Source organism: Monodon monoceros, unplaced genomic scaffold (assembly GCF_005190385.1).
Source record: "Monodon monoceros isolate NGI ecotype Baffin Bay Population unplaced genomic scaffold, NGI_Narwhal_1 Super_Scaffold_9, whole genome shotgun sequence".
NCBI classification, from domain to species: Eukaryota; Metazoa; Chordata; class Mammalia; order Artiodactyla; family Monodontidae; genus Monodon; species Monodon monoceros.
The window spans coordinates 944,876-969,161 of NW_021703786.1; the positions used below are offsets into that span (position 1 = coordinate 944,876).

Sequence of the window (24,286 nt, forward strand, 5' to 3'; positions counted from 1 at the left end):
AAAGCAATTATACTCCAATAAAGGTGTTTAAAAAAAAACAAAAGTGCAATGAGAAGCAAAAAACAAAAAAAACATAAAAAATAAATGTCTTGGGTGAGGCATCCTTTTGTTGTTGACTGAAAACAGTGCTTCTGATTCCCACCAGTCATCGTCATTCAAGTAGCTTGCAGGCAAGTCCCCAGGCTCTTGTTTTAAATTTTTTGTCAGAGGCTCCTATGAAATTGTAAAAATGATGCTATCTTCTGAGAAACTCAAAAAAGGCTGAAGTCACTTCAAGGTCAGACCATTCAAGCTTGGGAAAAATTCTTCTATTTGCTTTGGAGAAATACCACTGCCAGGATAAGAGTAATAGTGCCACGGTTCAGCAGCATTTGTGAGAGCAGTGTAGAGGACTGGTGGGTGACAAGAAGTGACCCCACCTGCACACACATTACACTCCCAGGTATCTCATGTCACCCCAGAACATTCGGAAAGGGGGCCTAGGAGGCTGGGGTAAGCTCCCAGCAATGCTCTTGAGTGGGGAAGCTGGGCTAAATAACATTGGAATTGCAAGCCTTTGATTTGATTGTCCTATTCCTGGTGTGATTTGAGAACTGAGGGTCACCTTTGAATTCCTTTCAGTCTTAACACTAGATGTGAAGAAGAATAACCTAAAATTTCCATCCATTATCATCATTATCTCTCTCACCACAGAGAACTTAGGGCAGTCTGAGGAATGAATGGCAGGGATATGTCAGCTTGCTTGTTAAATTATGCATATCATATGAAATGACTGAAAGGACAACTACATAGGAGAAAAAGACAGCATTTACTCTGGCCAGTCCTTTGAGGCTCATGACTTTAAAAGTTTTTCTTGATGTGCTCTGAGCCCTGCAGAACTTGGAAATAAGCCTACCAGGATTTCCACAGTACAATTCATGTTCTTTAGGGGAATAGTCCAGATGCAGAAATACCAAAGTGTATCCTCAACAGGCACAGAAAACACTGCCACCCTCTACAGAGAGAAATATCCATGTTTGTGTCCTAGAAATGAAAACCATAGATCTTTTCCCTTACTCTATAGCTGCCAAATCTGGTGCAGTGATGACAATAACTATCTTGGGCATTTTATGTGGCACTTTTTGGATAAAGGATGTAGGAAAATTACGCATTCAGAAACAACATTCAGTACATGGTTTGCCACCTTGCCAGGGAAGAGAGTGGCAGCCAGATAACAAAGCAGACCTATAGCACCACCTCTAAGGATAAAATATGTATGATGTTAGAGCCAAAACTAATAGGCTGCAGAGATGAATTAACAGGCTGAAAATGGCGAAAACCTGGTGCAGGTTACCACTTTCCCTCATTCTTTCAAATTATGAAAAAGAGAAGGAAACTGGCTGAAGGTCAGTGTTCTTCTGATTCCATGCCCTCTTCTTCCTAAACCCTTGATACAGATGGAAAATATTTCTCTTCTGACTTTAGCTTTAGTGCAACATTCTGAAAAGGAACACAGTGTTGGAGTCAGACAGCCTAAGGCTGAAACTCAGCTTTTTCTTGTCATCCCTGTGACTCTAGGTAAATTATTTAACAACTGTACATTTCAGTTTCCTGGCTGTAAAACTGACCATCTCAAGTTGTTTGGGGAATTAAATAACATAAAATATGTATGTATAAATGGATGTGGTAAGTAATTAATATATTTATTTCCTTTCTCTTTCTCCATCTATTTGTAATTCCAGGATCTGGGGCAAGTTTTTTTCACTCATCTTTTTATCATTTCATTCAATAAACATTTATAAAGTGCTTTCTTTGTGCTATGTACTTTGCAGCTAACCAGAAGCTGTCAGCCACAGCCATAAAAATTAGTGGGCCAAAGGAACCCAGACTGTATGTCGATAGGGGTCACTCTTATTCAAGATCCTCTGCCTCATATCTGTTGATGTTTTAAGCACAAAATCCATGGGGGAAATAAATGCCAGACCACATAGTAATTGGCAAGGACAATATGTTCTTCCAAATAGACTTTGTTGCTCCCACTTGAATCTGGATCGAGGGACTCTGACTGTTGTAAATTTGCCCCTGAAATGTGATTAACACATACACTTTCCCTTTCAGCTATATAGGTCCCAGTCTATGAAAAGGCAAATTAAAGTCCTTACCAAAAGTGTAATTACGTGAATTTGTGTAACATTTGACCTTTGTTTCTTCATAATCCTTTTAATTTTATACTTTTAATCACAGACAGTAGCAATATGGAACACACAGAATGTTCTGACTATATTAGTGAAGTCACCTATTTATATATAATCTGTGATCACTTACTTTCACCCATTACAGTCTTCTAAGTGGGTAGCTTACAGTTATTAACTTTCAGGAAGCCCCTATATATCATAACATCATACCATTAAACTTTTTGAAAATTCATCACAAATCAGTATACAGATGACATTGATGTCTTATTGCTATTCATTCCTCCTGGGCCATTTTTAGCAGTTCAATTTTAATATCCCTGCAGTTCTGAAATATGGCTCACTCTAGTATCTGTCCTTTTGGTAATCGCAAAAGGAAAACTTGGCAGTTGTCGTATATTACACTCTTGAGAAAAATGCTAGTAATACTTTGAAATGATTGAACAATGTGGACTCAAAACTGCCTATCAGGGCTATTTTCTCACTCCTATTTAGATTTTTTTTTTTAATCTTACCTTTTGGATTCAGAAACTGAAATAATCATTAAAAGGCAATGTACTGAATAAGAATCACTTACTTGGAAAAGCCTACAAGCGTCTCCCTATTTCTTTCTGTTGAACTTTCCAGCATGCTTCTAACATGGGTTTAAAGTGTTGCATGCAATGCTGCTAGAAACATGGTATCACTGAAAAGAAGCTGGTGGGGGACTGGGTTTGTGAAATAGCCTAGGACATCCCTGGTTCTGGAAGAGTGGTGGCTAAAGCTGGAAAGTAAGTTGAGGACATTGCTTTGTGACTACCAAGGCATAAGCTACACACATATGCCAACCTTACCTCTGCAAAGATGTGATTAGGAGGAATATAGCCTTGTAGAAGGCAAGCAAGTAGAGCAGATGTATTAAGAAAGGAATTAGGATGAAGGTAAGGAAAGTCAGAGTCCCACATAATCAGTTCTACGCTTCCTCCCCAGTTAGTGGTAACTGTGTTTGCGGAGGGTAGAGTACAGGGCACAGGAAGCTCAGTTTGAATGATGCTTCAGGAGGCCAAAATATGGTCACTGGAATCATTACCAATACGAATATTTGCAACAAATCTGAAACTTTATTTTCAACACTAGTTATAATAGATGCTGTTGTTGATCCACTCCAACCCCCTTTTCTAGATCAGTGGACAGGTCTTCCAGCTTCTTTGAATGTTGGTTGCAATCAATTCACCCTCCTCCTAGGAACTGCCCCTGGCCTGTAAGAATAGTGATGTGCTAATAAGTGTTTATCAACCAGCTCTCCAGGAAAAAAGATCCTGGTGTGAAGCATTTCCAGATTTCTGTGGTGTAAACATCCTTACCGCAGTGGATTTCAATTACCAACTTGATATCACTGAGTGCAAATGTTGGAAGAGATGCACAAGACAGGCTCTTGAAAGCCAGTGTGAGCCAGTTCCTCTAGTCCACCACTGTGAAAAGCTGTTTTGCCTGGGGATTCCAGGGAGGTTAGACTCAGTTTAAGCTGCCTCCCTAGACCCAGGGATAGGTGGGGGACTGATAGAAGTCTGGTGCCATTCATGCTCAAGAGCTCCCTCTGGGATCAGGCTCCAGTTGGATTCCGATTGGACCCATATCTTTGCTGAATTTCTCCCCCTACCTTGCTTCTCCCATTCCTTTGTAGCTTTCACTTGAGAATACTTCCTCATCAAATCATTTGCACAAGAGTCTACCTCAGGCTCTAAACCTGAGCTTGGAGAGCATCAGACTCCAAAAAGGTGACGCAACACTTATTTTCGACTGATAATTTTGCCAAAATCTTATTCTATCAAAGTTTCTCCAGCTCAGAATAAATAATTTAGAAGTCATCAAACACTGAGTTCATTTCTATATTCAAGGCTACCTAACAAATGAGCACTAAGCAGCAACATGCTGTGCATAATGTGTATCCCCTCTCTTCATCACAGCACATGGAATGCCTTTTTCTCATATTGAAAAGTTAGTGAAAATAGCTACTTGTCTAAATTTCCTTAAGTCCTTCAAACAGAATCTACTTCATTTTTTTCCTGAAATGATAAGGAAATTTATTTTTCTTTTATTTTCATACTGAAGGTTTCGAGGCAATGATAACCCTTAAACAGGATTCAAAGTCTCTAAAGTTCATGTAAGGAGAGCTTTGTTGGTTTATCCAGCCAAATGATCAGGCTTACAAGGAGTAGGTTGCCCAATTTTAGAACCTTGTTGGAGAAAACACACAACTGATACCAGATTTTTAATATCAAAATTCAGAACTTCTTTGGGTATGTCACTGTTTCTATGTCACCCAGATGCTCTGGCAGTTTGATTTTCTTGATTGTGATGGAGACACTTGTTCTGAAATGCTTGAGAGATAAGGTTAGCTGGGAAGAAGTCTGTAAAAATTAAGTCATTTTTTTTCCCTTTCTCCTCCTCCCCCATATTTAGATGGATGGCAAGAAAGTTGAGCTGCAAGTAGTGTATGTGAATAAGACGTGTTATTGTCTATTTTTAAAAGAACAGTTAATTTGTAAAATGCCTGTTAGTTTTATCTGTGGAATCAAATAACCAGAAAACTAAGTGATACCATGTGACAGATACTTAACTCGTGAGATTACTGGAGGAAAACCTTCCTTCTAGAGAATCATCTGTCTATAAATTCATTAAACACCTTCAGTTAATTCTCTCTGTATCCTTTTATAAAAATTGTGTTTGGTTCTCAGATAACTTGATTTTTCTCTCATTTAAGTATTGTCACCAAGCTCATACAATTTTCAATCCCTCTAAAATGTATGAAAGGGGAAAGCCTATTCCACTTTGATGCAGAAGACAGAGGGCACATGTTCCTCAGTCATATGTACTCAGGACCAAGAGAAAAGAGTGAAGAAAGGAAGGGGAGAACAGAAGTATAGGAAAAGGTAAAGGGGAGAAGGGAAATTGGAGAGGATTGGAGAGGGGAGGAAAGGATAAGGGAGTAAGTCAGACAGATGGAAAAGAGGAGGGAAATTAGAAAGAGAGAGAGAGAGAGAGAGAGCAAAAGAACAAGAAGCAGGAAAGGAAAGCAGTCTTTTAAAAGAAAATACTCACCAGAGGAGTAAAGAATGTGATCTAGATACATTTATAAAAAACTAAAGCCAGCATCCAGATGTTTCCTTGGGAGACTTGCCTAATGACTCTGCATTGATTTACTGGGTGATGTCAAGAAGTACACATTACATGAAACTGCCAAGACAGTGAGCAGTAATCTTCAGCCCAGATCTAAGCGAGGCAACAATGCATGAGAATCTGATAAGAACCTGATACCAGCAGCAGAACACCTTTACTCTGAATCTATTTCCCAACTTAGAATATAGCAATGTAGTATTTCTCACTTGGCTTAACTTTCATCACTTTTCAATGTTATGCTCTGAAACCTTCCACTGTCTGCCCAAAGCTCTGCTCTGAGCATAAACACAATTACCTTGGCCTCTTTTTTTTTTTTTTTTTAGCGGTACGCGGGCCTCTCACTGCTGTGGCCTCTCCCGTTGCAGAGCACAGGCTCCGGACGCGCAGGCTCAGCGACCATGGCTCACGGGCCCAGCCGCTCCGTGGCATGTGGGATCCTCCCGGACCGGGGCACGAACCCATGTCCCCTGCATCGGCAGGCTGACTCTCAACCACTGCGCCACCAGGGAAGCCCTGGCCTCATTTTAAAATCATTAATCAAAGTCCTTTCTTATAACATTCATTTTACCCTGAATCCTCCATTCTAGCTACTCAGAGAAAAATATCCTAAAGGAGAAAGAGTCGTGTATTCAAAACTTTGAGGAATAATTTTGAAAGAGGATGAGAAGAGGAGAATGCAAGTTTCTTCCAAACAAACGCTAGGGCTTTAAAGGGCGTTTTCATTTAAACTAGAGGGTTTACATCCTAGTTAACTCCTCATTTCGGAGTCAGCCTCAAACAAATATATTCCTTGTGTCCCATCTAACCACTACTCATATAGAATCAGAGTTTCTAGATTGGAAGGGGATTCCCTGGTCAAGTCAAAAATCTTATTTTATGCTTGAGCTTGTTCTACAGTCTCAAGTGGCTTCAGTGCCTGCCAGAATGCTCTTTGTGATGGGATTCTCAATGAAACATATGAAGGTCTTTCATTTTTCACACAGCTTGAATTCTTATTTTGAATTGAAGTCTAGTCTAAGTCACTTCCAAACACCTGGGCTAGTTCTCTGTGTCTGAGGCTGCACAAGACAGTTATAATTAAAAGGCACCTGTATTACACTTTAAAACATTTTTATTTCAGATAGATAAAAATTGAACATGGAACATTTGATTCTTCTCATCACTACTTTAGTCCTCTTCTTTTCTACTTCACTTTGTCGATGTCTTTTCCATTAATTAATCTAACCATCAGTTCTGAAAGATCTGACTGATCCCAGATATTGTCTTCTTAGTGATGGTTATTGCAGGACAATGACCTCACTTATCATGGGCATAGTACCTTATATACTGTATAATTAGATTGAATTGCTCTCTTGGCATCTTCCCTGTGCTATTTATTCATATTGAAAACATTATTAACTTCCTCTACTTTTTTCACATGCAGAAATTTTACAACAAAATATCCAGCTCAGCCTGAATCTATACAGCTTTTTATAAATATATACCTGGTAGGAAAGCTTTACCTTTATACTTACTAAATTTCAAGCTTTTGAGTTGGGGTTACTGGCAAGGTGGCTCTGAATTCTAATTCTGTCATTCAGAGAATTGCAATCACTTCACCTCTCAGCATGTGTTACTGATTCAAATGTGAATATTAATCTTTTTTACAGAGAAACTCAAGTGGGAGTTAAGTGTTTTTTCACTAAGAGCAGCAACATTCCTGATGGTAGCTAATCTGGTCTGAATGTTTGTGTTCCCCCAAATTCGTATGTTGAAATCCTAATCCCCAAATTGTTGTTATTAGAAGATGGGGCTTTGAGAAGATGATAAAGGTAGAAGGGTAGAGAACCTCTTGATTGGGACTAGTACCCTTATAAAAGAGGTCCCACAGAGCTTCTTAGCCCCTTCTATCATATGAGTATACAACAAAAAGACACCAGCTATGAACCAGGAAGAGAGCCCTCATCAGAATGTGACCATGCTACTGCCTACATCTTGGACTTCCAGCCTCCCAAACTGTGAGAAATAATTTTCCATTCTTTATAAGCTATCCAGTCTGTGGTAGGTTGTTATAGTAGCCCGAATGGACTACGACAGTAGCTAACAATTGTTGAGCATTTTCTTCTTTGCCAGCCACTAGCTTAACTGCATTATAACCTGACTAATAAGTGCATTATTTCATATAATTACTTCTATCACAACCCTATGAAATGAGTACTATTATGATCTCCCTTTTAAAAATGAGGAAACTGAAGTTTAGAGAGGTTAGACCTTTTGTATCTAGGTGGTCAGTGGCAAACCTAAAATTCAAACCAAAGCAGAACATCTATGGACATCTATTGTTCCCTAAATGGAAATTTACTCTATGTTAATACTGTAACTTCCTCTAACTATAACTTTAAAACATCTTCTCATTCTGGAAGTCTCAGTTCTTGTTGGACCTTATTCTCTCTGAAACTGTTTTTCAAGATTATTTCCCCTTTTGTCTTTCTCCTTGTCTATAAGCCCTTTCTCTCACATCTCTTATATGTGATTTAAAAATATTTCTTGCAAAGCCCCCTGTGTAGCCATATCTACGGTACATTTAACTCCTGCCAGTTCCTTTTTTCATATCATCTTTTGTAATTGTATTATAATAATTTAACTTTTAAGAACTTCTCAATCCTTAACAGTTATCTTCCATGAGGCAATGAGATCATATCTATTTCAGCTATGATATTTCAAAATTATGCTTTGTTAGAGCTTAGGATCCAAGTTTGACAGTACTTAGCTTTTTTTTTTTTTTTTTTTTTTAACCTTGGCTACCATATTTTCTAAGATAACACATCCACTTTCTCCCAGAGTTTTACCTTGTTGGTTAGAATTAGATCCAAATAGAGAAACCTTGTATTGCTTCCTTCTGAGAAAGGTTATTATCAAATGGAAAGTTGAGAAATTTATCAAACTACAAAATACAGATGCATAGGAATTGCATTCACTTCTTCATTAGCTTTTAAAGATCTGCTCTATCCCACAAATACACATAAAGTTATACATACAATTTCCATACCAGAGCTTCAGTGTAAAAAGACCTATGGTATTTAAAGACAGCTAATGAGTTCCAAATGAGTACATATACTTATCTATGAAAGTTTACTATCAGTTATCCAACAAAAATAAGCACCACACCAACATATCTAGATGACAAAATGGATCTATCTTTACATTTTTTTCAATCTTCCTCATATGGAGCCAGAATATTTAAAAGACCCTCCTACAGAAAATATTTCATTCTACCTAATTTTCCACGCTAGTTTATATTCTAGCATCCCCATAAAGCCTGGTTCAAAAAATTCAAGTTCTTAACCCTATTAAAAATTAATGCTATCCCATTGCCTCTTCCACCCTCTTCCTTCTGGATTCTTGCTGACATCATTGTTAATTAGGCTGCTGTTTCAAACAAGATGAACAGTCTCTTTTGCCAGGAGTTGTCCTTTTATGAAGAAGACTTCAAGGAGAAGTAGAGACAATATGGTGGAGTAGAAGAGGTGATCTCATATCCTCTCATGAAAACACCAAAATTAAAACTAACTGCTGAACAACAATCAACAAAAAAGACTGGAACACACCAAAAAAGATATGCTACATCCAAAGACAAAGAAGCCACAGTGAGAAGGTAAGCCACAGTGAGACAGTAAGAGGGGAGTTTTTGCAACATAATCATGAACTGGAAAATAATTATATCATAGAGGTTCTCCCACAGGAGTGAGAGTTCTGAGCCCCATGTCAGGCTACACATCCTGAGGGTCTGACATCAGGAGGAGGAGGCCCTAGATCATTTGGCTTTGAAGGCAAGCAGGGCTTGAGTGCAGGAGCTGCACAGAACTGGGGGAAAAGAGATTCCACTCTTGGAGGGCACACACAAGTTTTCACACACACTGGGACCTAGGGCAAAGCAGCGCTCCTTAGGAGCCTGGGCCAGAAATATGTGTGGGTCTTGGAGGTTCTCCCGGGGGGGGGGGGTGTGTGGGAGGTGGATGTGGCTCACTGTGGGGGAAGACACTGGTGGTAGACGCCCTAGGAAATATTCATCAGTGTGAGCTCTATCAGAGTTTGCCATTTTGGCACCAAGACCTAGCCCCAGAAAACAGCCTGCAAGTTCCAGTGGTGAGACATCTCAGGCCAAACGACCAACAGGGAGAAAAGTCAGGCACATACATCAGGAGAAAGACTTCCTGAAGTCCTCCTGAGTGACCAGATGTCTCTAAACACATCCCTTGACACAGCCCTGCCCACCAGAGTTTGGTGGATAACTTGGAGTTAGACCCAGCTACACTCCAACCTCTCCCTCCTGGGGTCAGACACCAGAAGCAGGAAGGACTACAAACAGGCAGCCTGAGAAACAGAGACCACGAACACAGAAAGTCAGACAAAATAAGATGGCAGAGAAATATGTTTCACATAAAGGAACAAGATAAAACCCCAGAAGAACAGCTAAGTGAAGTAAAGATAGGCAATCTGCCTGGAAAAGAATTCAGAGTAATGATGGTAAAGATGTTCTAAGATCTTGGAAAAAGAATGGAGGCCAGACTGAGAAGGTACAAGAAGTATTTAACAAAGAGCTAGAAAATTTAAAGAACAAACAAACAGATGAAAAACACAATAACTGAAATGAAAAATACACTAGAAAGAATCCATAGCAGACTAAAACATGCAGAAGAATGAATAAGTGAGCTGAAAGACATATTGGTGGAAATCACTGCTGAGGAACAGAATAAAGAAAAAGAATGAAAAGAAATGAGGACAATTTAAGAGACCTCTGGGACAACATTAAATGCATCAACATGTGCATTATAGGGGGTCCAGAAGGAGAATACAGAGAGAAAGAGCCAGAGAAAATATTTGAAGAGATAATAGCCATAAACTTCCCTAACATGAGAAAGGAAACACTCACTCAAGTTCAGGAAGTGCAGAAAGTCCTTTACAGGATAAACCCAAGGAGGAATATGCCAAGACACATATTAATCAAACTGACAAAAACTAAAGACAAAGAGAAAATATTAAAAGCAACAAGGGAAAATCAGCAAGTAACACACAAGGGAATCCCCATATGGTTAACAGCTGATTTTTCAGCAGAAACTCTGCAGGCCAGAAGGGAGGGGAACAATATGTTTAAAGTGATGAAAGGGAAAAAACCTACCACAAAGAATACTCTACTCAGCAAGGCTTTCATTCAGATTTGATGGAGAAATCAAAAGCTTTACAGACAAGCAAAAGCTAAGAGAATTCAGCACCACCAAAACAGCTTTACAACAAAGGCTAAAGGAGCTTCTCTAGGTGAAAAAGGAAAGGTCACAACTAGAAACAAACAAACAAAAATTATGAATGGGAAAGCTCACCAGTAAAGGCAAATATACAGTAAGGGTAGGAAATCATCCACATACAAATATGGTATCAAAACCAGCAATCATGAGAAGAGGAGAGTACAAATGCAGGATATTGGAAATGCATTTGAAATTAAGAGAACAGCAACTTAAAACTATATATATATATAGACTGCTATATCAAAGTGTCATGGGAACTACAAATCAAAAATCTGCAATAGATACACACACACACAGAAGAAATCCAAACACAACACTAAAGATAGTCACCAAATCACAAGAGAAGAGAACAAAGGGGAAAGGTAAAAAAAAAAAAAAAAGACCTACAAAACAATTAACAAAATGGCAATAAGAACATACATATCAATAATTATGTTAAATGTAAATGAATTAAATGCTCTAACCAAAAGACATAGAACTGGCTGAATGGATACAAAAACAAGACCCATATATATGCTGTCTACAAGAGACCCACTTCAGATCTAGGGATACATACACACTGAAAGTGAAGTGATGGAAATAGGTATTTCAGGCAAATGGAAATCAAAAGAAAGCTGAAGTAGCAATACTCATATCAGACAAAATTGACTTTAAAATACAGACTGTTACAAGAGACAAAGATGGAAACTACATAATGATCAAGGGATCAATCCAAGAAGAAGATATAACAATCATAAATATATACGTACACAACATAGAAGCATCTCAATATATAAGGCATATGCTAATAGCCATAGAAGGAGAAATTGGCAATAACACAATAATAGTGGGGAACTTTAACCTCCACTTATATCAATGGAAAGATCATCCAGACAAAAAATCAATAAGGAAACACAGGCCTTAAATGGCACAGTAAACCAGATGGACTTAATTGATATGTATAGAGCATTCCAACCAAAAGCAACAGAATACACATTCTTTTTAAATCTTTATTTATTTATATATTTATTTGGCTGCACCAGGTCTTAGTTGCAGCACACAGCATCTTAATTGTGATACACTGGATTTTTAGTTGCAGCATGTGAGCACTTAACTATAGCAAGTGAACTCTTAGTTGTGGCATGTGGGATCCACTTCCCTGACCAGGGATTGAACCTGGGCTGCCTGCATTGGGAGCACAGTGTCTTAGCCACTGGACCACCAGAGAAGTCCCAGAATACACATTCTTTTCAAGTGCACATGGAACATTCTTTAGAACAGATCACATGCTGGGCCACTAAGCAAACTTTGATAAATTTAGGAGAATTGAAATAATATCAAGCATCTATTTCAACCACATCACTAGGAGACTAGAAATCAACTATAAGAAAAAAAAAAAAACTGTAAAAAACACAAACATGTGGAGAAGAAACAATATGTTACTAAATGACCAATGGATCACTGAAGAAATCTAAGAGGAAATTTTAAAACACCTGGAAAAAAATAAAAATGAATACATGAAGATTCAAAACCTATGGGACTCAGCAAAATCAATTCTAAGAGGGAAGTTTATAGCAATACAAACTTATCTCAGGAAACAAGAAAAATCTCAAATAGACAACCTAAGTGCACACCTAAAGCAACTAGAGAAAGAAGAACAAACCCAAAGTTAGTAGAAGGAAAGAAATCATAAAGATCAGAGCAGAAACAAATGAAATAGAGATGAGGAAAACAATAGCAAAGATCAAGGAAACTAAAAGCTGGTTCTTTGAGAAGATAAACAAAGTTGATAAACCTTTAGCCAGACTCATCAAAAAAAAAAAAAAAAGGGGGGAAAGGACTCAAATCAATAAACTTAGAAATGAAAAAGGAGAAGTTACAACTGATACCACAGAAATACAAAGGATCATAAGAGACTACTACCAGCAACTATATGCCAATAAAATGGACAACAAAGAAGAAATGCACAAATTCTTAGAAAGGCACAACCTTCCAAGGCTGAACCAGGAAGAAATAGAAAATATGAACAGACCAATCACAAGTACTGAAATTGAAACTGTGATTAAAAAATTTCTAACAAACAAAAGTCCAGGACCAGATGGCTTCACAGGAAAATTCTATCAACCATTTAGAGAAGAGTTAATACCTATCCTTCTAAAACTCTTCCAAAAAATTGCAGAGGATTAAATACCCTCAAAACCATTCTATGAAGCCACCATCACCCTGATACCAAAACCTGACAAAGATACCCACAGGAAAGAAAATTACAGGCCAATATAACTGATGAACATAGACACCACAATTCTCAACAAAATACTAGCAATACGAATTTAACAATACATTAACAGGATCATACACCAAGATCAAGTGGGATTTATCCCAGGGATGCAAGATTTTTTCAATATCCTCTAATCAATTAGTGTGATACACCTCATCAAAAAATTGAAGAATAAAAAACATGATCAGCTCAATAGATGGGGAAAAGCTTTTGACAAAATTCAACACCCATTTATGATTAAAAAAAAAAAACACTCTTCAGAAAGTGGTCATAGAGGGAAGCTACCTCAACATAATAAATGTTATATATGACAAACCTACAGCTAACATCATACTTAATGCTGAAAAGCTGAAAGCATTTCCTCTAGGATCAGGAGCAAACAAGGATGTCCATTTTTGCCACTTTTATTCAAGAAAGTATTGAAAGTCCTAGGCATGAAAATCAGAGAAGAGAAAGAAATAAAAGGAATCCAAACTGGAAAAGAAGAAGTAAAACTGTCATTGTTTGCAGATGAAATGATACTATACATAGAAAATCCTAAAGATGCTACCAGAAAACTACTGGAGCTCATCAATGAATTTAGTAAATTTGCAGGATACAAACAATACACAGAAATCTCTTGCATTCCTATACACTAACAATGAAAGATCAGAAAGAGAAATTAGGGAAACAATCCCATTTACTATCATATCAAAAAGAATAAAATACCTAGGAATAAACCTACATAAGGAATCAAAAGACCTGTACTCAGAAAACTTTAAGATGCTGATAAAAAATATCAAAGAAGACACAAACAGATGGAGAAATATACTATGTGCTTGGATTGGAAGAATCAATATTGCCAAAATGATTATACTACGTGAAGAAATCTATGGATTCAATGCAATCTCTATCAAATTAACGATGGCATTTTTCACAGAACTAGACAAAAATCTTTAAATTTGTATGGAAACACAGAAGACTTTGAATAGCCAAAACATACTGAGAAAGAAAAATGGAGCTGGAGGAATCAGGCTTCCTAACTTCAGACTATACTATAAAACTATAGTAATCAAAACAGTTTGGTTCATGTCCTGTGGTGCAGACAAAAAATACATTTTGGTACTGGCACAAAAAATGACACATACCTCAATGGAACAGGACAGAAAGTCCAGAGATAAAGTCATGCACTCATGGTCACCTAATCTATGACAAAGGAGGCAAGAATATACAATGGAGAAAAGACAGTCTCTTGAATAAGTGGTGCTGGTAAAACTACATGGCTACACATAAAAGAATGAAGTTTGAACATCCTCTAACACCATACACGAAAATAAACTCAAAATGGATTAAAGACCTAAATGTTAGATGGTGTTCTATAAAGCTCTTAGGGAAAAAAACAGGCAGAACCTTCTTTGACATAAATGGCAGCAATTTCTTTTGGGATCCAACTTTAAGAGTAATGAAAATTTTTAAAATAAACAAAGTGGATCTAATTAAACTTAAAAGCTTTTGCACAGGAAAGGAAACCATAAACAAAACAAAAAGACAACCCACAGAATGGGAGAAGATATTTACAAACATAGAGACCAACAAGAGATTAATCTTCAAAATATACAAGCAGCTCATGCAGCTCAATACAAAAAAAAACAAACAACCCAATCCAAAAATGGGCAGAAGATCTAAATAAACGTTTCTCCAAAGAAGACATTCAGATAGCCAAGAAGCACATGAAAGGATGCTCAACATCACTAATTCTTAGAGAAATGCAAATCAAAACTAAAATGAGGTATCACCTCACACTGGGCAGAACGGCCATTATGAAAAAATCTATAAATAATAAATGCTGGAGAGGGTGTGAAGAAAAGGGAACCCTCCTATACTTTTGATGGGAATGTAAATTGGTACACTCACTATGGAGAACAGCATGGAAGTTCCATAGGAGACTAAGAACAGAGCTACCATATTCTTCAGCATTTGCACTCCTGGCCATCAATCCAGAGAAAACCATGATTTGAAAATATACATGCACCCTAATGTTCATTGCAGCACTATTTACAATAGCCAAGGTATGGAAGCAACTTAAATGTCCATTGACAGATAACTGGATAAAGAAGATGTTGTATAAATATATACAATGGAATATTGCTCAGCCATAAAAAGGAACAAAATAATGCCATATGCAGCAACATGGATGGAACTAGAGATTATTATATTAAGTGAAGTCAGACAGAGAAAGACAAATATTATATCACTTATATGTGGAATCTAAAAAGTAAATGGTACAAATGAACTTATTTACAAAACAGAACCAAACTAACAGACTTCAAATACAAACTTTTGGTTACCAAAGTGGAAATGTGTGGGGAGAAATAAATTAGGAGTTTGGGATTAACATATACACACTACTATATTATAAAATAGATAACCAACAAGGACCTACTGTGAAGCACAGTGAACTCTACTCAATAATCTCTAATAACCTATATAGGAAAAGAATCTGAGAAAGAATGGGTATATGTATATGTATAACTTAATCACTTTGCTGTACATCTGAAATTAACACAACATTTTAAATCAACTATGCCCCAATACAAAATAAAAATTAGTTTGGGAAAATACAGTGCCAGTATGACTGATTTGACAGTTAATGATTTCACTGCTTCCATATTCCACAATTATGGTTAAATAGTTATTTAATTCAGTAACTCCCATTTAACTTCTTTATGTTTGCTTTTAAAATTTTTAATAACATTTATTGTTTTCTTTCTAATTTTACAAACAATACATTTTCATTGAAGACAACAAGTGTACATAGAAGCAAACGGCAAAAACAAATTATCACCTATAATCCCCATGCCCCCCAGAGACAAACATCATTAGCATTTTGATGCATATCCTCCCAGTGTCTACATACTTTTTTTTTTTTTTTGAATTGAGGTATAATAGACTTACATTATGTTAGTTTCAGATGTACAACATATTGATTTGATGTTTCAGTACATTAAAAAATATCACCTTGATATGTCTAGTTACCATCAGTCACCATACAAAGGTATTAAAATATAATTGAATATATTTCCCATGCTATACATTTCATTCTATGATTCATTTATTTTGTAATGGAATTTTGTACCTTGAATCTTCCTCACCTATTTCACTCATCCCTCCACCAGTTTGTTCTCTGGTAACCAGCAATTTGTTCTCTGTATCTATATGTCTGCTCTGGTTTTTCTAGTTTTTATTTATTTATTTATTTTGGTTTGTTCATTTCTTTTGTGTTTAGATTCCACATATAAGTGAAATCATATGGTATATGTCTTTCTCTGTTTGACTTACTTAGCATAATACCCTCTAGGTGCATCAATGTTTTTGCAAATGGCAAGGTTTCATTCTTTTTTATGGTTTTCCATTGTACATATATACTTTATCTTCTTTATCTGTATATCTATAGATGAAGGCTTAGGTTGCTTCAATATCATGATTATTGTAAATAATGCTGCAATAAACATAAAGGTGCATATATCTTTTCAAATTAGTATTTTTTGTTTTCTTTAGAAAAATACCCAGAAGTGGAATTGTGGTTTTAATTTGTTTTTCCCTGATGATTAGTGATGTTGCGTATCTTTTCATGTGTCCATTGGCCACCTGTATGTCTTCTTGGGAAAAATATCTATTCAGGTCCTCTGACCATTTTTTTAAAAAATTGGATTGTTGTTTTTTTTGATATTGAGTTCTATAAGTGCTTTGTATACTGTGAATATTAACCCTTATCAGATATATCATATGCAAATATCTTCTCCCATTCAGTAGGTGGCCTTTTCATTTTGTTAATAGTTTTCTTCTCTATGCAAAATATTTTTAGTTTCACATAGTCCCAATTGTTTATTTTTGCTTTTGTTTCTCTTGCCTAAGGAGATATATCCAAAGTATATATATATTGCTAAGGCTAATGTCAAAGAGTATATTGCCTACAAACTCTTCTAGGAGTTTTATGCTTTCTGATCTTACACTTGGGTCTTTATCCATTTTGAGTTTATTTTGTATTTGGTGAGAGATAGTAGTTTACATTGATTCTTTTGTATGGAGCTGTCCAGTTTTCCCAATGTCATTTATTGAAGAGGCTGTCTTTACTCCATAGTGTATTCTTGTCTCCTTTGCCATAGATCAATTGACCCTAGGTGCATGGGTTTATTTCTGGGCTATCTATTCTGTCCCATTGATTAATGTGTCTGTTTTTGTGCCAGTAGCATAATGTTCTAAATACCATAGCTTTGTGGAATGGGTGGAAATCAGGGAGTGTGAAACCTCCTGCTTTGTTCTTCTTTCTCAAGATGGTTTTGGCTATTTGAGGTCGTTTGTGTTTCCATACAAATTTTAGAACAAATTATTTGTTCTGGTTCTGTGAAAAAATGCCATTAGTATTTTGATAAAGATTGCATTGAATCTGTAGATGCCTTAGGTAAAATAGTCCTTATAACAATATTAATTCTTCCAGTCCTTGAATATATTTTTCCATTTGTTTGTGTCACCTTCAATTAACGTCTTACAGTGTTCCAAGTACAGGTCTTTTACCTTCTTGGTTAGATTTATTCTTAGGCATTTTATTTTTTCATGCAATTGTAAATGGGGTTGTTTTCTTAATTTCCCTTTCTGATACTTTATTGTTAGTGTATAGAAATGTGACAAATTTTAGTACATTGATCTTATAACCTAGATCTTTACTGAATTAATTTAGTAGTTTTCATATTCTTTGTTGGTGTCTTTAGGATTGCCTCTGAATACTATCATGTCATCTGCAAAGAGTGACAGTTTTACTTCTTCCTTTCCAATTTGGATTCCTTATTTATTTTTCTTGTCTTATTGTTATGGCTAGAACTTCCAATACTGCGGTGAGAGAGGGCATCCTTGTCTATTTCCTAATCTTACAGGAAATGCTTTCAGGTTTACACCATTCACTGTGATGTTAGCTGTGGTCTTGTCATATATGACCCTTATTATGTTGAAGTATATTCCATCTATATTCATTTTGTTGAGAGTTTTTGTCATAAATTGTTGTTGAATTTTGTCAAAAGCTTTTCTTGCATCGATTAAGATGATGATATGACTTTTTATTCTTCATTTTGTTAGTGTAGTGTATCATGTTGATTGATTTACAGATATTGAAAGCATTCTTGCATCCCTGGGATAGAGCCCACTTGATCATGGTGTATGATCCTTTCAATATACTGTTGAATTGGTTTGATAATATTTTTTTGACAAATTTTCCATCAATTTTCAGCAGTGATATTTGATTCTAATTTTCTTTTTTGTGGTGTCTTTGTCTGCTTTTTGTATCAGGGTGATATTGGCCTCATAGAGTGATTTCAAAGGCCTTCCTTTCTCTTCAGTTATTTTCTAATAGTTTGAAAAAGATAGTTGTTAACTCTTCTTTAAATATTTGAGAGAATTCACCTGTGAAGCCATCTGGTCCTAGACTTTTTTGTTGAAAGTTGTTTGATTACTGATTAAATTTTATTACTGGTATTCGGTCTGTTCATATTTTCTATTTCTTCCTAATTTGTCTGGGAGATTGTACATTTCTAGGAATTTATTCATTTTTTCCTAGGTTGTCTATTTTATTGGCATATAATTGTTCATAATGTTTTCTTATGAGTCTTTGTATCTCTGTGGTGTCAGTTGTAACTTCTCCCCTTTCCCTTCTGATTTTATTGATTTGGCTCCTCTCTCTTGCTTTCTTGATGAGTCTTGCTAACATTTATCAGTTTTGCTTATCTTTTCAAAGAACCAGTTCTTAATTGCGTTGACCTTTTTTATTGTTTTGTTTGTTTGTTTGTTTCTTATAAATTTATTTCTGCTCTGATCTTTATTATTTCTTTCCTTCTACTAACTTTGGGGTTTTTATTTTTATTCTAGTTCCTTTAGTGTACAGGTGGATTGTTTATTTAAAATTCTTCTTGAGGTAGGCCTGTATCACTACAAACTTCCCTCTTAGACCTGCTTTTGTTTCATCTCATAGATTTTGGACTATGTGCTTCCATTTTCATGTGTTTTCAGGTATTTTTTTTTTAATTTCCTCTGATTTCTTCAGTAACCCATCAGTTGTTTAGTACCACATTGTTTAAATTCCTCATGTTTGTGGTTTTTGCAGTTTTTTCCCTTTTAGTTGATCTGTAGTCTCAAACTCTTTTGGTCAGAAATGATGCTTGACGTGATTTCAAACTTTAATTTTTTGAGATTTGTTTTGTGGCCTAGCATGTGATCTATCCTGGATAATGTTCCATATGCATTTGAAGAGAATGTGTATTATGCTACTTTTAGATGAAATGTTCTGTATCTATCTTTTAATACTATTTTTTGTAATGTGTTGTTTAAGACCAGTGTTACTGATTTTCCATCTGGATGATCTGTCCATTGATGTAAGCAGGGTGTTATAGTCCCCTACTATTATTGAGTTACTGTCAATTTCTCCATTTATGTCTGTTTATATTTGTTTTATGTATTGAGGTGCTCTTATCTATGTTAGGAGCATATATATTTAAAACTGTTATATTTCCTTCATTGATTTATCTCTTGATCATCATATAATGTCCTTCTTTGTTTCTTGTTACAGTCTCTGCTATAAACTCTATTCTGTCTAAGTGTCTCCGTTCCTGCTTTCTTTTCATTTCCATTTGCATGGAATATCTTTTTCCATCCCTCATTTTCGGTCTGTGTGTGTCTTTAAATCTGAGGTAGGTCTCTTGTAGGCAGCATATATATGGGCCTTCTTTTTTATTCATTTACCCACTATATGTCTTCTAATTGGAACATTTAGTGCATTTACCTTTAAAGTAATTATTGTTAAGTATGCACTTATCACCATTTTGTTAATTGTTCTGGGGTTTTCTTTTGTAGTTCTTTTTTGTTCCTTTCTTCTTTTGATCTCTTCCCTTGTGATTTGATGACTATCTTTAGTGCTATATTTGGATTCCTTTCCTTTTTGTGTGTATCTGCTATCAATTTATGGAAAAACCTGAATGAATTTTTTGGCCAACCAAATATATAGCAATACATGATTATTTTATGTTCAAGTGTATTTTAATAACCTTGCATTTTTTCTCCTCCCCCTCCAAGTTTAATTTTTTTACCTCCTATTTTATATCTTTCTGGTTTGTGTATTCCTTAACTATTTATTGTGGATATAGATAATTTTACTTTTGCCTTTTAACCTTCCTTCTAGCTTTATAAGTGGTTGATCTATTACCTTTACAGTATATTTGCTTTTACCAATGAGATTTTTCCTTTTGCAATTTTCAGATTTTTAATTGTGACCTTTTCTTTTCTGCTTAGATAAGTCCCTTTAACAGTTCCTATAAATCCAGTTAGTCATGCTGAACTCTTTCAGTTTTTCTTGTTTCTAAAACTCTTTATGCCTCCTTCAAATCTGAATGATAGCCTTGCTGGGTGGAGTATTCTTCGTTGTAGATTTTTTTCCTTTCATCACTTTGAATATATTGTGCCACTCCCTTCTGGCCTGCAAAGTTTCTGCTGAAAAGTCAGCTGATAGACTTATGGGAGGTCCCTTGTATGTACTTGGTTGCTTTTATTTTGTTGCTTTTAATATTCTCTCTTTATCTTTAATTCTTGCTATTTTAATTACAATGTCTTAGTGTGGCCCTCTTTGGCTTTATCTTCTTTGGGACTCTCTGTGCTTCTTGGACCTGGATGTCAGTTTCCTTTCCCAGGTTAGGGAAGTTTTCAATTATTATGTCTTCAAATAATTTATCTCACCCTTTCTTTCTCTATTCTCCTATGGGACCCCTACAATGTAAATATTAGTGTGCTTGATGTTGTCTCAGAGGTCTCAAACTATCTTCATTTTATAAAATTATTTTTTTTTCTGTTTTCTCTTCTGTTAGGGTGATTCCTACTGCACTTTTCCAGTTTGCTGATCCATTCCTCTGTATCATTTAATCGACCATGATTCCTTCTAGTGTATTTTTAAATTTAAATTACTGATTGTCCAGCTCTGTTTGGTACTTTATATTTTCTAATTCTGTTACACTTCTCCCTGTGTTCATCCATTCTTCTCCTGAGTTCACTGAGCATCTTGATGATTATTACCTTGAACTCTTTATTGGGCAGATTGCTTATCTCCATTTTGTTAAATTTTTTTTCCTGAGGTTTTATTTTGTTCCTTCTTTGGTACATATTTCTCCGTCTCCTCATTTTGCCTATTCTCTGTATTTATATCCAGTGTTAGGCAATTTGGTTATATTTCCTGATTTTGGAGAAGTGGCCTCATGTAGGAGAGGTCCTATGGAGCCTACCAGCACACTCCCTTCTGGTCACCAGAGCTATATACTCTAGGAGTGCCCGCTATGTGGGCCGCATGGGCCTTTCTGTTGTGGCAGGACCAACTACTGTGGGAATGCTGGTAGGTGGGGCTGCATTCTGCCTGGTTGGCTACCAGGCTCTACTTCACATGGTGGTTGCTGGCTCACTGGTGGGTTAGACCAGTTCCCAGTACAGCTGGTTGCATGGGTTGGGGGGGTCCCTGGGCTGGTGCTGTCCTTCTGGTGGTCTAAGCCAGGTCCTGGGGCAGCTGGCTGTGGGGTCTGGGATGGTCCGGGATTGGTGCTGGTCCACTGGTTGGTGTGTAAGTCCCAGGCACTAATAGGATAGAAAGAAGACTCTAAAATAGTGCTTGCCAGCACCAGTGTCCTTGAGGTATAACAAGTTCCCAGGCACTGCCACCAGTGTCTGTGTCTCCAAGGTGGGTCCCAATTTCCTTCTGCCTCTCTGAGAAGCTCTCCAAAATCTGCAGATGGGTCTGATCTGGGATACTTTCAAATTACTGATTCTGCCCTGGGTCCTTTAGCATGTGAGATTTTGTGTGCACCCTTTAAGAGCAGAGTCTCTATTTCTTAAAGCCTTCCAACTCTCCCAATATGTCAGCCTTGCTGACCATCAAAGCCAGACATTTTGGGGGCTCATCTTCTTGCTGCAGGACCCCTTAGCTAGGGAGCCTAATGTGGGGCTTGGTCCCCCTTCCTCCTTGGGGAGAACCTCTGCATTTATTATTGTCCTCCTGTTTATAGGTTACCTACACAGGGGTGTGGGTCTTGGCTATATTATGTCTCCACCCCTCCTACCCAACTCAACGCAGTTCCTTCTTCATAGGTTTAGTTGTGGAAAATCTTTCAGCTAGTCTTGAGGTTGTTCTTGTAGATAGTTGCTCTGTAAATGATTGTAATTTTGGTGTGCCCACGGCAAGAAGTAAGCTCAGGGTCTTCTTACTCCTCTGTCTTGGACACATTTCTCCCAAAGTAGGATTCTTATATCCATATGCAGTGCAACAATATGTGAGTGTTGTTTGAAAGTACACTTATTTTGGATTTTGTCCTATGTGTCAGATATGAACAACTGGATAAAAAGTACTCTTCTTCAAGAAAAAACAAACATTGCTTAAAAATTATCATTGTAAATAAACATCTTAAAAGGTAAAAGAAACCACATTTGTTGTAAAATAAATATCCAAGACATAATATGTTTTGATTCTCATCTATTATTACCCTTTGTATTCTTGTGTTCACATTGAATTTCAGCTCTACCTCATGCTAAAACAAACAAACAAACAAAACCTGTAATTCATCATCTGAGATCTATGCCAAGTCAAATATGTTCAAACAAACACAGTAACACAGTGAGGTACTGCAGCAGAGCTGCTTTGTGGGTTTGTAAATAAGGTACATTTAACAATGAGCAGGAAGAATGCTCATGGATACAAATGTGACATAAAACACATAATGACTGGGATGCATTTAACATGTTGATACCCAGTTGATCTCAGACTTCAAAATGTGGCAGCTTGCCCCAATTCTACAAAACCTCTCAATCTTTTAGAGAGGTTTTTAAACCTTTTAAGTTGGATACACATTTCTTCAAGGAAAAACTAAATTCAGAGCCAGTGATTTGAATCCTTACTTCTAAAATAAATCTCCAATTCATTAAACACCATCTTTTAATAGTTTGCAAACATGATTTAGCTATTGTCTATCAAGTTTAGGCATTACATTACCAGTTAGTTTATCCAACTACCATCTATATTTTATATTTTCCACCTTCCACAAATGCAAAGGAAATAATCAAACGGTTCTCAGCTCTTCAAACAGCTGACAACACAAAGCATGCCAGATATAAATATTTACACCATCAAAAGTAAATGTTTCCAAAATTCCAAACTGCAAAGCATTTGAAAATTGATTTGGATCAGGTATACTTTACTAAATTGAAAAACTATTTTTAAATCACATAACAACAAAAAAGCACCAAAAGATAACATAACTTATGAATGATTTTTAACTCCAGCTATCTCTCATTCTCTTCTTTCCCAATAAATTTTAGAGAGAAGCTTTCCTGAATTAGTTTTTTTTATTTCTTTCACATCAAGATTTTCCTCTAAGATGGTATGATGGAAAATGAAACTTGTATATTCACTGTTTGTGTTAGCTTGCTACCTTTTCCATCCCATTCCCTATGTACTTTTTACCTAATAATGCTTTAAATCCTTGTCATACTCTTACGAAAAAATCCAGTTCCTTAACATGGCCTCAGGATCTCGCCTCTGCCTTCTTCTTCCATCCTTATCTCCTCATCAACCCCTCATAGGTCTCTGTGCTTCAGCCTTGCTGGCCATCTTTCAGGTAATTTCTGGAATTCAGGTACCACCCTTCCTTCTGCTTTGCGTGTGTTTACTTTTTTCATTTCTCAGTTTGCCTAGAATACAGTTATGTCCTCCATCACACTCTTCAAAGAAAGAGTGACTGCATACTAAAAATTGCAATTTGCCCTTTTTATATACTGGTCAGTGAACCTATACATGCTCATGACTTGATTTGAATGATTCAACTTTTTAAAGAGAGGTATATGTAGAAGCCAAGTCAAGTTCCTTTTAGGGTTTGTAAAATAAAACTGCAATTGGAACAATAATTAAGGTAGGTGAGTTTTCTATATGATCAGAACAATAAATGTCATGAACTTATATAGGACCTTTTTACAAAAGTGCTTCCTAAGTCATATTTAAAACAGCACACAAACACTACTTAGCTAAATAGTCTCAATCCTTTAAAACTTGTCCTTTAAAAATAGTCTCCTTTAAAACTTGCCTTGTGACTTAAGTCAAAGTCACTAACAAAATTTTGATAGGTCATTCGATATTTCAGTGTGTGTGTGAAAATTATGTGATAAGAAAAAAATACAATATATATGAAGGCGAAAAGATTACTTACAAACTTGTGGTAATTAAGGTGAACAGACTGCATAAGGAGAGTAGAAAGCAGAGCCCAAGGAGCCCAACCCCTGGAGAATCAGCCACCAGCAGTAGTGAAATTTATCCAAATTTTAACCCCAGTTTCTTGCACACAAATGATTTTCCATTCCTCTTGAGTTCACAA

General features: G+C 36.4%; 1 protein-coding gene across 1 annotated transcript in view; it reads right to left on the minus strand.

The window, feature by feature from the left end:
• Positions 1-24,286, minus strand: part of CA10 (carbonic anhydrase 10) — a 600,481-nt gene that overhangs the window by 347,169 nt on the left and 229,026 nt on the right. The gene's annotated exons all lie outside the window — the stretch shown is intronic.